This window comes from Anser brachyrhynchus (genome assembly GCF_964034855.1).
Source record: "Anser brachyrhynchus genome assembly, chromosome: 1".
NCBI classification, from domain to species: domain Eukaryota; kingdom Metazoa; phylum Chordata; class Aves; order Anseriformes; family Anatidae; genus Anser; species Anser brachyrhynchus.
Window position 1 is genome coordinate 49,594,063 of NC_137694.1, and position 18,082 is coordinate 49,612,144.

The 18,082-nt window shown below is 37.7% G+C and overlaps 1 long non-coding RNA gene across 2 annotated transcripts; it reads right to left on the reverse strand.

The window, feature by feature from the left end:
- Positions 1–9,757: 9,757 nt before the first annotated feature.
- Positions 9,758–17,657, reverse strand: LOC308187914. Of its 2 annotated transcripts, none has more exons than XR_013945002.1 (5): positions 16,937–17,657; positions 16,472–16,526; positions 16,239–16,360; positions 11,724–11,789; positions 9,758–11,509 (listed from the first exon to the last, which is right to left on the reverse strand). It is a non-coding gene; the product is annotated as an uncharacterized lncRNA (long non-coding RNA). The 2 variants fall into 2 exon arrangements; XR_013945003.1 differs by having other exon boundaries at positions 11,724–11,786; positions 16,937–17,653.
- Between the last annotated feature and the right edge of the window lie 425 nt (positions 17,658–18,082).

Consider the following 18,082-nt stretch of genomic DNA (forward strand, 5'->3'; position numbering starts at 1 on the left):
CACTCTTGAAAGCTAGGCACAGTGATGTCCAACAAGTACTTTACAACATTTTTATGAGACCTATCTGATGAATGCTTAAGCAAGTGTATCTTCTTAAAAGAATGTCTTGCCAGCATTAAGAGGTTAGCAATTACTACCGGCTGGAGCACAATTGTGTTGAGCTTTCTGGGGAGTATAGAGTATCTGGTCTTTTGAAAAGAAGATGTATCTATTGCATGGTAATATATGAGAGATGTTGTGTTTTGGATGGCTTCAGCATTAAGACAATCTTAAGAGAATTTCTTCTGGGTGGATTTTCTTATATTGTTGAAGAAGTTGAACTAATGTTCTTACTGTGATACTGAGAAACATCCTTACTTATAAATAGGCTTATTAGTAACCTCCTTTCCCTCCTTTTATGACTGTCAATATAGTTTCCTGTGTTTCATTCTGGGAAGGAGACAGAGTACATTTTATAACCATGCTAACCTGAAGAACACAGTTCTGTAATACATTCCTTTTATGGATCCCTTAGGTGATAGCCTCTGTTGGCATGAAGTCCGCACAGGGTTAGCAATGAGTGTTGTAATGTGCTGGAGGCTGTGTTATGCTACAGGATTTGTATCAATCCATGTACAGATGGAAACACTCAAGACCAGGTCCAAATCAGGGGAAGTCTGGAAATACAGGATAGTGTCTTTTGGAAAACTAGTTAAAGTTTTTAAGTCATGTTATTAAGAAGCCTTTACTGGTGTTGTAAGATACTAGTTCAACTGTCTTGTTACTCTACAGTTGAGCAAATATAGCTGTATAACAGGCAGGAAAGAAAGGCAGTAAGAATGTCTTACTGCCCTCTGAAGTACATTAAGACCTTCATTTAAATATATGTATATTGCAGGAGGATCCTACTTTGCAACTCTGAAGACTGAATACCAACAAAACTTGAAGTGGAATAAAGATAGTGATGCTCCACTATCCCCACCCCAACCACACACACTCAAAAACTTTTCTAACAGTGTTTAAAAAGGGACGTATTACTGATTACCAGGATCATCTGTGTATCCAAGTTGTTGTAATGCAGGGCTTTCAGTTTCCTACTTTGTTTTTAGTGAAGTGCATACTGACCTAAACAGCATTTGTATCTCATGGGTCTTGAAAATTCCACCCAGAAACGATCCCGAACAGAATATAATAAATTCTAATAAAATTAATTGGTAGATGTTAGCTGCTGTAAGTCAGAATAAATCTTGTCTTTACTGTTAGCTAGTTTTGAATTTATGTCGCAAAGTTATCTCTTTATTACAAATTCCATTTTACAATAGGTGTAGTGCTCTGACCTGCTGGTATTTGGCAGCCCATGTCAATCTAGCAATTTTGCTGATTTTGACATGCAATCACATGGACAGTACAAGCTGAAAATATTGACTCCCAGAAGTTTGTAGTGTTTTATTCTGATAACTGCAATACATTTTAAGTGTCAGTCTTCACAGGACCACCACTACAATATGTATTTGATTTAAAAAATTGAAAGATTTGTTTTCCTTACAGCATGAATTAATAAAGTTGTCTTGTTCTCTGTGGTGACCTTTAAAAATTAGATACCTCTATTACCTTGGAAAAACATAGATTCTTACAATAATATCTACCAGAGAACAAAAAAAAAAAAATCAGCAGGTTTGGAATCTACAAATCAACATCTTGGACTGCTTATGGATTTTGTTTGCTTCTGTTTCTTTGAACAGACAAAAAGTTAAAGGACAAACAGCAAAAAGTATTTAAATGCCAGTACTTTTTTGATGATATTAAAGTAACAGATAGCAAATGAAAGTTGTGTTTGTTTAAACTTTATCTTAAAGCAATTCTAGAGCTGAGATTCAGGGAGTACTGTGGAAAGCCTGTTAAAAAGGAGAAAGAACTAAAACTGTTTTTCAGCCAGTGTTACGAAAGAATAATTTTTAAATTGCCCACTTTATGATGATAAGAAATATGCCCTTCATTCTTTTCCACATTGAGAATGTGTTGATTATAGTTTCATGAAAATAAAAAGAGCCTAATGTGTGATAAGACCCAAAGTGTTGGGTTTTTATTGTTTAATAATGTGAAATTAATCTGAAGGAAGAAGAGAATTCAGTTCTTGCTCTTTCTTTATGTCATGCTGTTATTGAAAAAGAATAAATAGCAGAGGATTCTTGTATTTAGATGTAGCCTTATACCAGATGCCATATAATTAAAGATGTAGACATACCAGGCATACCTAATATAACTATTTAATATCTAATATTACAGTATAATACTATTAAAATATCTCAGGATGAAATTCCTTCAATTCTTTAATAGGGTAAATAATTCTTTAATAAGTAATGGTTAGGAGATGAATAAGGACTCCTTTTCCACCATTTTTATCCCCAGAAAAAAATATTGGAAGTGTAAAATCATTCACTAGGTGTCACTCTTATCTTTATGAACCTGCTGATAGATTGTTCCAGCATGGCAGGAGACAACATTCCCTGCTGGAAATGTCATCTCGTAGCTAGAATGTAAGGCCATATCCCTGGCTACTTGCAATCATTAAAAAAAACACACCCTTTTTCAAGTGAGCAGGAACATTGTTAACCAGAGAAAACTACAAGTTGGCATACTTTCATTCCCGATGACTTAAATATTTATCTATATTTTAGACTAAATGTTATTCACATTTCTTTCTGAAACCAATGTGGGCATACACAATCATCTGCATTATTCCTCACCCAAAGACACCTATTTTTTTTTATCGATTAAAAGGCCTACATCAAAAGATAGTACTGAAGCTTGTAAAAAACTTCAGTAGAATATAATTGTTCACTTAAGGGTTCATCCCAACCTAGACACACACAAGTAAGAAAATGTTTCAGCTCAATATCCACCGAAGTCCCACAGGAGGAGGTGGTCTTAATTTAACTAGTAGGTCCATTCCAAGGGACTTAATTCAACACAGGGGACACCCATCTCAGTCTCCCACCTTTCGGATAAAAAAGTGTATTAGTTTTCACCATCTTCTGCCAGAACCGTTCCTTTTTGCCCAGCTCTACAGTGAGTATTTCTCTGCCTCAGTTTCTAGAACCATTATAAGAAAGGTGTATTCCAGTCTGTTCTCAAATGAACCTAGGAACGTTGCAAGCAAGACTGAGAAGAAAAAAATCCAAAAACACACCCATCCACTAGTTAAGAAATATTTGGGCATTTTGGGCTCCAGTCTCCTCATGTACAGTTGAGAATTCACAACTGTGAATGTCATTAAGGACTGATCACTTCTGCTCCTATTCCGTTAATTTAGCCTTTGGTTTATTTGGCCAATATTAGAAGGATTCCAAAATGAAATATTTTTCCCTGTAATTTTCATCCAGAAGCTTACGAGAGAAATGATCACTGTTTATTTATCTCTTTATATGTGCATACATATAAATATATAAAGCAAGATAAAGACACATTCAGCTTGATGGTAAGGCTGTCACGTGAATTATTCATGAGACTTCAGACATCATATACAGCCTTATATTTTTCCATTTTTAAATTGTGATGTGCATTGGATGATTTTTGCACTGAGAAAAGAGATTTATATTATTTTTTTTCTCTTTTTTTCAGTTTTAGTTTATTACTTTTCCTAATCATGGTTCATGTTCCATTCCTGTGACTGGAAACAGATTTGTGAAAGAAAGCAATCTACATAATAATCAAGGTAAGACAGTATTACAGGAAACCAGATGGTTATTTGTGGAAGTCTTCAAATAACATGGCTGCATTATTGATTCTATTGAGATGGTATCCACAGATCATCATAAAGATTTATGTTTCAGTCTTCTGCTGCAAAAGCTTAGTAAGACATAAATCTTATCCCCAAATGCTTAAAATCTATGACGAGCTTAAAGGGAGAAAGGGACAGAAAGGTAAAGGTTCAGAATGATGATGGCCACATGTCAGCTTAATTCTGGCTTCTCTTTATTATTTTAGGACATGCCTTCAAGTCAAAAAATGAAAATGTAAAGACCTATAGTTAGAGTCTTTTTTCTGCTCAAATAAGTCTGAATGTTGTGATGTGTTTATCCTATTCATGCTTTTCCTGTCTGTTTAATGTCACACCACTGTTATTACCACGAAATACTCTTCCTGTTGCCCAAAAGTTTCTTTAGAAACAAGTATTACAGCAATAATCCAGGGGAAAAAAAAAAGAAAAAAAAAAAGTACTTTTTCTATTTTCACCTGTTAGAATGAATATAGGCAGAACCCTTTATATTTTAGTCTCTTAAGAGCTGGTTAAAGAGGATTTCCATATGAAGAGAAGCCATATCCCAGGAGATGAGGAGGAAGGAGGAGGTAGGAAAGTTCTTCTGCTGTGTTACTCTGAAAACTCTAAACTTCAGATATGAGTGAAATTGATGATATACATGCTAAGGGTTCAAGTCTTGCTGGATGACGGACTTCTTAGAGGAACAGAGTTCTACAAAGAAGCAGATGAGCCTAGCACAGTACAGGGTGAATCACGTCAGTCTGATTCCCTTCAGAGATCCCCTTCCGTAATGAAATGGAGAATATCATCATTAAAGTTTTGCATAGCTGTATCAATAGTTCCTCATTTAATTAGATCATCAGTAATTGCTAAGCTAAGGATCTCTGTAAAATCTGCATTGCAGAGCAGCAGGGTACCCCATCTCTGAAATATAGAATGTGAAGTCCAAATTTGTTTAAACAAAAATTTTGAAAGTCTATTTCAAATCTAATGTAAAAGATCTTTTAAAATAGCTCAGTTAGTTTTATATTTTTCTGTAGGATTCTGGAATCAACAAAAGTGGAAACAACAAGTTTATATGTACCCAATTTCTTCCTCTTTCCCGTTAAGCTCAATATGAGTCAACAGTATGTCCTGGTGGCCAGAAGGACCAACAATATCCTGTGGTGCATTAAGCTCAGTACAGCTAATGGAAAAAGAAGTCATTGTCCCACCATACTCAGCACTGGTACAGTCTCACCTTGAGTACTACTTTGGTCTGTTCAAAAGACGGCAACAAAGGTGATGAAAGAACTAGAGGGTTTGACTTACGAGGAACAGCTGAGCCCAACTGGTTTGTTCTGCTTAAAGAAGAAGATGAGTCTTAGGGGTAACCTCATTGCTGTCTACAACTTACTCATGAGAGCGAGCAGAGAGGGAGCTGCAGATCTCTCCTCTCTGGTGGCCCATGATAGGCCCAAGGGAATGGCTTAAAATTTCATCAAGGGAAGTTCAGATTTTATATTTGGCAAAAGTTCTTCACTGAGAGGGTGGTCAGGCACTGGAACAAAGTCTCCATGCAAGTGGTCATGGCCCCAGACATGTTGGTGTTCATGAAGTCAGGAGATGGACTCAATCCTTGTGGGTCCCTTCCAACTCAGGATATTCTGTGATTCTGTGACTGAACATTTGCAAATGAATAAAAGGATTTTTGTACAATTACTTCAGTTATTATTCTGATCCTAGAAAACAAATTACAGACTAATACTTTCCAGGAATTCAAATCTGTCTTTCGCAAAAGGCATTTAAAAACTGAGAACCTGTATTAATCAGTTGCAACTTACAATTTAATGTCAGTGGATGCTGTGGTAGTCCTAAGAAATAATCATTTCAAAAATGATTGAGAATCTAATTTCAGACACCACAAAATAATATTCAGAAAATGATGAGCACTCAAATTTATTAAAGCAAAACTTTTCTTTTTCTTGTCTATAATCGGTAACTTGGAAATCTTACCCAGAGACTTTTAAGACAACCTTATCCTCTGATCAATGCATCTGTATATATTCATTTTTAAATTAAGCCTCAATAATTAAATCTGAAATAAACACAGTACACACTTTGTTTTCCGTAGTAAAATTTTTCTATTTGCTATTTAGATTTCTGTATACTTAGATGAAACACAAATTTCAGCAGTTTTTACAGATGTCTAGTTCAGAGTCTGCTTGTAATCAGACCTTTGTGTAGCCATGGCTTGTTCTTGAGAGAGACTATCACTTACTGAACAGGTGCGTTCATTTTAGTATGAAACTCATTAAGATATCCTAAACTCATGCTGCAAGTCCTGGTAGAAAAGAAAATTACAACAAATATAATGTTATGAAGATAGATGACATAAATGGAAAAAGAACACAGATCTTCTTTTAGGAGGTTAAACAACAAAGGTTTAAGGTAAACTTCTTCTACATTTCACCACTGCTACCAGCCATGATGTTTGTATGTCTAGATCATGAGCACAAGGACATTCCTCAGCGGAGCAGAACATAGAGCATTTTATCAAAATCTAATGAGTGGTATTAAATTCTGTGTCTGGCACTAACATCTCTGAGTTGCGGAGATCTGTCAGATTTGTCTGAAGAATTCCTCCTGTTGATATTGTTTTAGGATCTAATGCTTTCCTAGTTGAGTACATCCTGAGAATGATGGTATTCCCAGTGCAGTAGGACAAAGCCATCATCTTGCAAAATCAAAAGAAAAGCCCTTCCCTGCTGCAGCATCAACATATTTACTATTGCATAGTAATAGGTATTTGAGATAGGAAGCTGCTGTTCTTTTGTTTTTTCTAGAGTTGATGGAGACAGACAGGTCAAAGTTTAAAAGACGCCTCCATTAACAGCCGGAGAGGGAGGGAGAGACTTGACTCAGCAGGGAGCTGGCAGGCAGTTACTGAAATCTGACAACCTGAGAGCTCACATACTAAATATCTTTCTCTGGTTTAACTACTTGACAACTCAGTCATAATTTTAGCTTTGGAATAGCAATAAGCAAATGATGCCTACCGAGGGATTGGTTTGATGAGTTTAGCCCCTAGATATGGTTATAGATAATACTTTCAGATTAACTGTTTGCTTATTCAGATTAGTAACATTTAAAATTATTGATAAATATATTTGCAAATCTCTTACGTTGCTCATGTATCATGCATCATATTTACAACTGAGAGTGTGTTGGTTGCTTAAAGAATGCCTACAGCCTACAGCATAGTTTCCCTCCAGCACTTGGATAACTGCAAGTAATTTCTTTATTCAATATTCATATGTGCTCAACACTTTTATTCACATAGGAGTCATTGCAGTGATTTGAATTCCACTCTCAATGAATGTTTGTGACAGAAAGTTCACTGACAGAAAACAAAAAAAGAGCAGCGTAACATGACCAGAGTATTCATTACAAATGCCATTTAAGTAATGGCAGAAACATTTTTCATTATTTGCCCATCTTAATTGTGGATTAGATAATCACTCTTCTTAGAAGAAATATGCAGGTTTCTAAGTACTTGTTGACTTACTGAACTATTTTATTGTGCAGTTAATGTTCTGATAAAACCCTTGCACTGTGACTCATGGATGTCTCACCAAACTGATACATTGTGGTGTTATATATACTGGTGCTTGTTTTCTGTCTCAGAAAGATCAATATACTATGTGGATATTGTTACAGGCTTTTCATGGCAGTAAACCTTTAATGGTTCAAGAAGCTCCTTAGTTCCTTTATCTTTCTTGTTTTACAATGCAGTGCACAGTTTGTGTGTAATGGACTATTACACATTGTTCTTTTCTCAGAATCACTGTCTCTGCCAAGAATATCTTGATCCTATTTTAAATCATAGTGTATTTTCATCCTTTCTGTTATGCACAAAACACACCTGTGCTTTCTGATAAACACAATGGAAAGTATGTTACTGAGAAATATAGTTGCTAGAAATATAAATTTTTTTGTGTAATGCAAAATTGATTAAAATATAAATACTGTTTTATATCCTTACCTATCACCTTGCAAGTACAGTAAAACCACAGCTAACTGGCATATTAAGAATAATTTCCTGCAGCATATCCTGGAATGCACTAACACAAAGATGTCAGCAATAAGCTAAGTTACTGCCATCTTTGGTCCTCCTGCTAGTGTGGACAGTGAAATGTTTTTGGTCTGAAATACAACTAATGAAAATTCTTGGTTTTGCTTTACCTTATGAAATACTGTGTAAAAAAAAATCAATAACGTATACCAACAACATGCAAGTGCACTCATAAGTGTACTCATAATTACAGTAAGGCAAGCTCATAGTGGCTGACAGCAGAGTACGAGAGACAAGCCATTTACCTTGTCTGAGTAGGGCAGGTAAAATGAGACAAATGTGGCAGGAAGGGAAGGTCTAACACATGCAGAGACTTAAATCTTGAGAGGAGAAAAGAAAATATTGTAAAGAAACCAAAAAAGATTCCCTACAGTTTGTTTCATCTGAAAGCTGCTGGAAAGTCAATGGTTTAGAAAGCAAGGCAGAGGAAAGCAATGACAGCAGTATGAATTTCATTTTTTTTAAAGCACTCATTTTTGCAACAAGATTCAGATAGTTTCACCTCAGAGCTTGAGCTGACTTGAAGTCCTGTCAGAAAAAACTTCTAACAGTGTCTCTGCAGTGCTTGGATGATTCTATACCCATGGTGTTATGTTAGCTACTGTCCCAGAAAGCACAGAGCAATATTTGCAATAATGGTTTCAAGGCTCCATAACATGGGAGTAATATTTTGTAAAGCATTTTAAAGTACTTAAATTGGTAGAAAATAAAGCATAATAATAATAATGTGACACCCATCTATAAGAAGAGTCATAAGGAGGACCCGGGGAAGTACAGACCTGTCAGCCTGACCTCAGTGCCAGGGAAGGTTATGAAGCAGATCATCCTGAATGCAATCACACAGCATGTGTGGGACAGTCAGGGGATCAAGCCCAGTCAGCATGGATTTATGAAAGGCAAGTTCTGCCTGACCAACTTCATCTCCTTCTGACCAGGTAACCCATCGGGTGGATGCAGGAAAGGCTGTTGATGTAGTCTACCTAGACTTCAGCAAGGCCTTTGACATGGTTTCCCACAGTATTCTCCTGGAGAAACTGGCAGCCCATGGCTTGGACAGGTACGCCCTTTGCTGAGTTAAAAACAGGCTGGATGGCCGGGCCCAGAGAGTGGTGGTGAACGGAGTGAAATCCAGCTGGCGACCGGTCACCAGTTGTGTTCCCCAGGGGTTGGTGTTGGGGCCCATCCTCTTTAATATCTTTATTGATGATTTGGATGAGGGAATCGAGTGCACCCTCAGTGAGTTTGCAGACGACACCAAGTTGGGGGGAAGTGTCGCTCTGCCAGAAGGTAGGAAGGCCCTGCAGAGGGACCTGGACAGGATGGGTCGATGGGCTGAGGCCAATGGGATAAGGTTCAACATAGCAAAGTGCTGGGTCCTGCACTTTGGCCACAACAACCCTATGCAGTGCTACAGGCTTGGGGCAAAGTGGCTGGAAAGCTGTGCAGAGGAAAAGAATCTGGGGGTGTTGGTCGACGCTCGCCTGAACATCGGCATCCTGGCTTGTATTAGGAATAGTGTAGCCAGCAGGACCAGGGAGGTGATCATCCCCCTGTTCTCTGCTCTGGTGAGGTTGTACCTCGAGTACAGTTTTGGGCCCCTCACTACTAGGTTTGGGCCTGTGAGCGTGTTGCTTACTGCAACTGAAGAAAGAACACTTGTGTTTGTGTAGAGGCATTTCACTTGGGTTTTCAACTGTGTAGCTTTCCTCCTTTCATAGGACATTTTTGGAGGGTTGAGGAGCATTCCTCACTACTCTGGTAGGTGCACTCTTCCTCCCTGTTGCTCATGAGCACGAGTGTCAGTTTGCCTCCTTCCCTCCCCCTTCCTCCTCACCCCGCACCACCAGTTCATTCTCTGTTAAATCTCCTACGATTAGACTAATTCTAGTGACATACATATCCTCACAACCTGATGTGAGTAGCTCCACTGAAGCCAGTAGGACTACTTGTATAAGTTAAATGAAAGTACATACAAGATCATGCATTAGCAATGATTTTCACTGGAGTTCTTCAGGCAGAAGTTTTGATAGATTAATTGATGCTAACTGAAGACTAAAGAAATAATGGTCTGTCTGGGTAAACAAAAACAGTTTAAGTAAAGATCAAGAGCTACTTCTACTCATACTGAGAAAGTATTTAATTCATGAGTCATCCTGCTGGTTTCAGTAAAGTGTTTTCTGGCACGTGATGTAAGCAGAGGAGGCAAAATTTTCAGTATATGATTCAAAGCCAGAGGCAATATCTGCATGCTTACTTTTGCTAAGGAGCTTCTCTGGAAATATCCCTTCAGAATAATGATTTAAAAATTTTGTCATAATTGAATGAGACCTACAAGAAAATAGTTCCTTTTCCCATAGTTCCAGATTTATTTTTTTTTTGTTTTCCAAAAGTGCTTTAGAAATATTTGTGTATCTGTTAGCATACAGTATCTATCATAACTTGATAGATGACAAAAGGCAATTGGGAAAGGTTATTAATTCTTTTTTTTTTTTTAAACTGTTGCTGTCTCACATGGCACCAGCTTAAGAAAAGTAGTTACTGTGCATTCCAGTATAAAGCAGGGTGCATGTATGCAAACTATGCAGCCATGCATTCTCTTATACAGCATGAAAAAGCAAAAGCAAGCCCTAAAACTTCTCGAATACAAAAGGAGTAGTAATACGTACAAATTTAATGTAATCCTAAAAGTTTAGTAATTTCAGATTCCCCAGTAGGGTATGTAGAGTGCTTTCCTTCTCTTTGCTATTGATAAGTTTCATTTTTATTTCCTTTTTCCTTTCCCTCTGGTTCTGATTTTTCTAACCATGTTTGGTATGCACATCTGCACTTCCAGATTTGGAGACTAGTCAGCGATCAGCGGGTGGCAGCCTGTCCCAAACAGTACTATGTACCACAGTCCTGATCTGTTATTACTCACTCTTCCCATTTTGAGCCTCTTTTGAGCAAATCTGAGTGTGAGGTCCTGAGATCTAATTAACAGTGGGATTTATGTGGTTGAATTAGGATTATACATTATACAAAAAATCCAAAACAAAAACAAACAAATGAAAAAAAGGAACACCAAAGCCCACCACAGTTGACAATGAGCCCATGAGAAGTAAAACCAAAGAAATAATGTAATTGAATCCTTGCCAAAAAGAACATTTCACAAAGCTCCTATTAATGGAAGCCGCTCTTATCTGTAGACAAAGAATTGGTGCTTTTCTCCTTTTTCCCTCCCTCCTTTCTGCTTGTAAAGCAGTTCATAAATGACTATGAGCAGTTATTCCTACTTTCTCCTTCTCTCCACTGTGATGTACGATATTCTTCTGAGCCCCAGAGGGTTAGAATTAGGACTGTCGGGATGGTTTCATCACATAATTGCACACATCCCAGTTTCTTCTCCTCTCTCTGGACAAGTCACATAACCAGAAAAGAGCTCCATGAGAGGATGATTCAGTGCAGAAACCAAGGTGCATGTTCTGAATCTCTCTTTGGAGAAGCCCATCTATCCATTGGAGTCTGAGAAAACGAGGTCTTCCAACTATTTTTGGAGCCTAGGAAAACTAGCTTCCTCCTCATATGACAGGTTACCGCCTTATCTTGTAGAGCACGAATATTCCCTGGATCATGCAAAGCATCAGTTAAAGACTTGGCTTAAGCTTGATTCTTACCTGGGATAAATAAACCAAACATCATATTAGTTAAGAGCTGCATGGCAGCATTGCTATAAAGGACTCAGCACAGCATTTTTATAACTTTTTAGCCACTATTTAACCTGCTAATTTGACCATGTTTTTCACCATGATTGCTGTTTCCAATAAGTATATCAGGTTTCTGAAGTGATTAATATGGTTTTGACTGTCATACTCTACATTTCATACATACCATTTACTCTTCATTCCATTTATCTTCTGGTTGAATGGCTCCTAAGAGATCCACAACTTGGTGCTGCTTGACAACAGGTGAAAAGAACTGCTTACAGTAACAGCTAAAGTAAAATTGCGGTGTACATTTTAAAAATAATTCTGCTGGACAGCATTAAAGGATTTCACATGAAAATACTGTATTTTTGTAACAAACAAACAAACAAAAAACTTATTTAGTCAACCGACTTGCAGATTTAACAATGAAATTCTTTTAAAAAGCACACACAGATATTTCACAAAACATTCTAGAAACTATTTATGTTTATGAAGTTTAAAGTGCAGCTCTTCTAGAGGCCAACATCTCCTAATATTAACAGGCCAAATGTAGCCGTGATTTTGTATGATTATCCCCACAAATTCATCACCAATTTCATTATGGACTGGGAGCATTTAGGTTGGGTCACTTTTTGTTTGTTTGTTTTTGTGTGTCTGCTTAGGCTATTTTATAAATAATGCCCTAAGTAAAAGCTGGCAAAGCAAATGGAAATTGTGATTCAAAACTGTTTCTACAGATTACTGAATCTTCCCACCTTGCTGAGTTTGTATTTGTTTACATGTCAGAGAAGTGCAGTGGACCCTCTGCAACAGCAACAAAACTACAAAGAGTTTACTAGGGTTACTCAAAACTGATTTGATAACTAAGGACTGTAAACAATAAGCCAGGAAAATTATAGATGATGAGGAAAGAACAACAACAGTAAAAATGTACAGGGATTATGGTTATGCAGCATTGAGTGTGCACATCTTTGCAATTGTGTTTAATTACAGTATTCTTACAAGCATTTATTTTAGCCCAAAGAGTAGAACTGAATTTTGGAAGTCATTTGGATAGGAAAAGGAGTGCAGCTGAAAGCCAGAACCCCCTTAAACTGCAAAGATACAGGATTAGGGATTATTATAAATAATTTAAGAGAAGGCATTTTGGCCTTCATCCAGCAAAACAGTAATGTGTATGTTTAATTCTTTTTATGATATTCATACCTTCCTATAACTAATGTCTCATTCAGGTGAGGGGAAATAAAAGCTGAGAACTGTGCACGTTTAACTGTTTTGCTGAGTCATTGTCAAAGGTGGTGAGCATTTTAGCCCAAATCAAGCATAACACTTCAGCTCCAATGTTTCATTTAGTAATGTGTAGTCCCACTGAAAGCAGATCTACGCACACATTGAATTTCTCATTTGGCTCCTGCTAGAATGAAGTACTCCTTTCAGGAAAGAGATAAGAGTGCAGTAAAAATAAATTAAATAAATAAATAAAAAATAAAGAATGAGTGTCTGATTTCTGTGATACTTAGTAATATCTGTTTTCTCGCAATGTAAGCCTTAGTCCTAAAAACATGAGTCCGGTTCCTAAAAGTAACAATTTTTGGAAGTGCTTCATATGCTGCTTAGGAGAATGGGCTTCTCATGACCTCAGGTTTCATTTCTGTCCCTCACACCTTCTATACCACCAGCTTTCTGCTGCTTCTGATAATAGCCAGGATTGTGTGGTTTGTTGTTGTTGTTTGTTTTGTTTGTTTGCTTCTGTTACTGAGACATGAACCATGCAACAGAATATACTGTTCAGAGAGCAGTTTTGAACAGTCACTGTTAATTTTCAGAATGTGAATTTTGATGTTCCCAGCTTAAATCTTCAGGACTTCCTGACCGGTAGTAACAGCATCTGTAAATTCAGGCTCACTACTAATTTCTTTACACTTTCTCAAAGACAAAGATATTTTGTCAACGATGAAATGGGTATGAGACTCAAATGAGTGTGTGTTCATTGGCAAAGTAGGCTTTTTTTTTTTCAGTGGAGGAAAGAAATTGAAGTAATTTCTGCTAAAAATATTTCCATTACATTTACCATTGACCTGTTAAGTCAGCCTTCTATAAAAATGTCTAGACAGACAAACTATATCTAGTGTACTCAGTATCACTCAGCCTTTCGGGGACTGTTTAAATGATGTGCTATGTTTATTGAGCATAAAATTTACTCATCTACTGTGCAAAAGATTAGTGTAGAAAGATTAGTAACTGCGTCTTCAGAAAGGAACAATGACTATGAAATGCAAAGCTGGACCCATACACCAGCAGATGAAACCTTCACAGCAAGCCTGGGGTGCGCATTGGGTCCTGCTAGACAGAAATGGCTCCTGAGGCACAGCAGTTGATGCAGCACACACAAATCTCTGCAGATATGCCCAAGGGAAATCTGCATGACATGCAGCGAGTCAAGCCCTGAGCACATTTTCTTCAAAGTTCCTGAAAGGTTAACACAGCGCTGCTCCACAGCATTACAAGATGGACTGGGGAGTCATGAAATTATGGAGGTTTCAGTGATCTCATCATTGTGACTTACAGAGTGAGATGTTTTCCCTAATTGTAATTTCTGTTTGATGCCTACCTTAAAATGAGATGAATCACTCTTTTCATTGGCAATTTACAGAAACTAGAAATTAGTTCGGGGGAAGAAATGAGTGCTTATATGGTCAAAACCTTGGTGAGATGATTTCCATCTCTTATACTAAAATATTGGCTAAATTCAGTAGCACCTGAACAAGAAATTCTAGAAACTAATAGGAATATTTCTGTACCATGTGGCTCTAAAATTGAAGGAGAGTACTAGAAATTAATCACATTCTAATTTCTTCAGCTTCATACTGGAATCCAGCTTTGACAACTAGATAGTTGCAAATCTCCAGTAGGATATTATACAGCATCAAGACTAGACTACCAAAACCAGTCAGATTACTTTGGGCTTCTTTATCAAAGTCTGATCATTCTTTTATTTTTAATTTTGATGATAATTATTAGGTGATTCTTTGAAGGATTCTGACAGTGAAATCATGATTCTTCTTTCTGACAAATTTGTGGACTTAGTCTACCCTAAATCTACACCTGGACTTACTTTTTTCTTTGAATAGTTCTATGAAACTAGATAGATTGGACTGTCACCTCCTTTGCACAACTGTCTGTGCTTGGGGCTCTTGGGAAAGGAAGACAACACTAAGAATTTTCTAGTCCTAATTCCACCTACCCTGTGACATACCTAACAATTTAGGGGTGCCTGTGATGACTTTAGCTCCAGACCAAATTACCTGAATGCATGTACGTATGTACTAGTGATAATCCAATGAGCTTTGTCCAAGCTTCAGTCACAGCAGATTTGGGGAAGGGTTCAGTTCCCTAAATACAAGCCATTTGGGATGCCAGGAAAATTTGAGGCAGAGATATAACCTGATATAACAGAGCTTACAGGAAATCTGCACAATTGTGAAACAGCCTGGAGACAGCATGGTACATACTGTAGCACCTGCAGTGTCATCAGCTGAATTTATTTAGGCAGCTGAATCCCACTTCGTGTCAATGGACTGCTATCCATCTTGACCTCAGCTGCTCAGGTGAATTGTCGCCCTGGTTCCCCTTGTCTGTGCTGACTAGATATCCTTCAGCTATAATGGCTCACTTAGCTTGCTCACCTAGCTTAGTTATAGACTGCTACATGTACATCTATGCTTAGGTTTTTCAGTCTCAAGTTGAAAGCCATTGTTCACGTAGATGAAATACTGGCTTGGGGACAAAAATTCCCCAGCTGAAATTCATAAGCTAATCGTTTAACCCACGCCAGTGTCATCCAAGCAAAACAATATATATATATATATATATTTTACCTGTTTTTCACATTTTTTTCCTCTGATTTTATGCTATTCTTTCATAGACCAGAAGACATTCAGTAACAAGCACTGCGCTTTTTTTTTCTTGGCCTTTTCTCTTTGTTTAGTTCTTCCTGACAGAAGATGGTTTTAAAATACATACTGCCAAACATAATGTAGTCAGGCAAATTTCTGTATAGGTTTTGTATATTTTTAACTCATAGAAATGTTAACTTTTTTTTTTTTAATGAATTAATGTACTGCTATTTATTCATCCAATGCAAAACAGTTTGAAAGCATGAAACATCTATGCACATACAGGCACAGAAACCCATATGATAATTGTTCACTCAGAAAAGAGAATTCATTATCTGAACCCAGAGGAACTACTCAGGTGTGATTTTAGTTTACAGTGCCTCGTAACCTTTTCAACATTCATGTCTGGCACCTAGTCTTAATTATAGTAAAATATATGCATATAGTTGTTCCTTTTCTATCAACTAGGCCTTACAGTGAAGAATTCTGAATAAAAATCAGCTGAACCATCTCTTTGTCATAGGCTATAGGATTTTTCTCACTTGTCTATTTACTTTGTAAGAAAAACAAGAACTTCACAAACCATATTTCTTCATGTCTAGAAAGCACTTAATTGTACCCATTTAGAGTGTTGTTTTCTTCAAAACTGTCAGATTTAATGACAATAATGCTACTTACGTACAGCATTGTGAACAAAGGCATAAATAATCTAAGCAACATCTGTAGTTTTTTTTTTTTATATATAGCTTTGGTAAGTGATTTTGACTGGTTATTAAAAAATGTTTTGAGTTCTTAGAACTTACTTGTCACATCAAGTCAGCAGCAAAATTTGATAGGTGCTTCATATAATTCATGTCAAGACTGCAGAAGTTTCTCCAAAAGTTAAGTGATTTATTGGTTTGAATTCAGAAGTAATCCAAATAAACTAAAGGAGAAAACAGGAGGCAGGCAGGTAATGAATACATCTATCTTTCAGACTTCCACACTTAGATTATCTTTAACTGAGTTATTCCTTATTGTGAATGTTATCAATTACCTGTATGCACATCTATTCACTTAGAAAACTGGACAGCTGGAATACACGTGTTCTCCTATGAAAACAGAAGAAAAAACACCTAGCAATTCATACTGATGATCACATAATTGAAGACATTATTCCCTCTAGATAATTATCTACTGATTAATTTGCCATTACTACTTATGGGAAAAACATCAAACAGTTTTTACTTTAGCATTATGCACTCAATTCATCTTCCTTATGTCCACAAGACCAAGTTTGAGGTCCTTTCACCAATAAACACTCTCATGGCATCATGGTAAATTAATCTATTTTGAGAAGAAGAATCAGCAAAGTTAGACTGGCTGCCTCTACATTGCATTTTGAGCTCAGGGGAGAAGTGTTGGGTCTTTCCTAAGACCTTTCAGCACATTCTTCAGGGTGACTGGAAGTTGCTTCAGTCTCCACAACAAAATAAGCACATCCTTTCTGTGCCATCCTTACCTTAGCAGCCTACCCATTTGTTCCTCATTCTGTCATGTTAGAATCGTTCCTGTGAGAATCCTTCCCTCTCTTCACAGAATTGGAAATTTTAGTGTGATACATAAAAGAGAATAGACAAGTGGCACATAAAGCAGTTTGCTTGAACCAAATAACTTCTCTAAGCATTCCAGGCTCTTCAATATTGTTAAGTCCCGTAGGAAATATGGTGCCTGTCCTTCCTATTGGTCCACATACACCTGACAGCAGTATGATGAGCTGACAGGACACCTGCTGCTTCCCTGCTGCTCAGGCATTGGCACGAGCCCTTTCTCAGAAGGCTTTCTCAGTAGCCAGCTGGAGCACCTGTGGTGGTTTCACACTGATAGCTAAATAAAACCCCACCATGCTACTCTCACTGCTCTGCTGTGGGACCCATGGGCTGCAGGGGGACAGCTTGCTCCACCAGGGGCCTCTTCACAGGCTGCAGGGGAACTTCTGCTGCCTGCCTGGAGCACCTCCTGCCCTTCTTCTGCACTGACTTTGGGGTCTGCAGGGCTTTCTCACTCCTCTCTCCCAGCTGCTATTGGACAGCAGGTTTTTTCCTTTTCTTCAGTCTGCCTCCCCCAGAGGTCCAACCAGCATTGCTCCTGGCCAGCAGCAGGTCCCTTTTAGAGTTGGCTGGAGCTGGCTCTGATCTGACATGGGGCAGCTGCTGGGCTCTGCTCACAGAGGCCACCCTGCACACACACCTCCCTCCCCCTCAATGCCAAAGCCTTGCCACGTAAACCCAGTACAGCATCCTCTTTCACAAATCACTAGGATGAGCGGGGTCTACTGTGGCAGAGTCCAAGATGCATGGTAGAAATGTTTTGCTGAGTTCCCTTGTGTTCATTCACTCTTTCACATCACAGGTATTGTATCTATCTCCATGTTGTTTTCCTTACTGGAAACAAAAAGAAGACATCCCAAGAAATGAGAGGGAAGACAAAAATTGAGTCAAGATAGTCTGTTCACATTGTCTAGGTCAGGACAGCCTAGGGAAGTGAGGGAATAAATCTGCAACAAAAGAGAAAAGAAAGAAAATGATGTTGCTTAGTTGAAATTATCTGTATTTTTCTTCTTTGCTTTTGGTTATCTAAGAACAGGTGAATGTAACATACTTTTGTA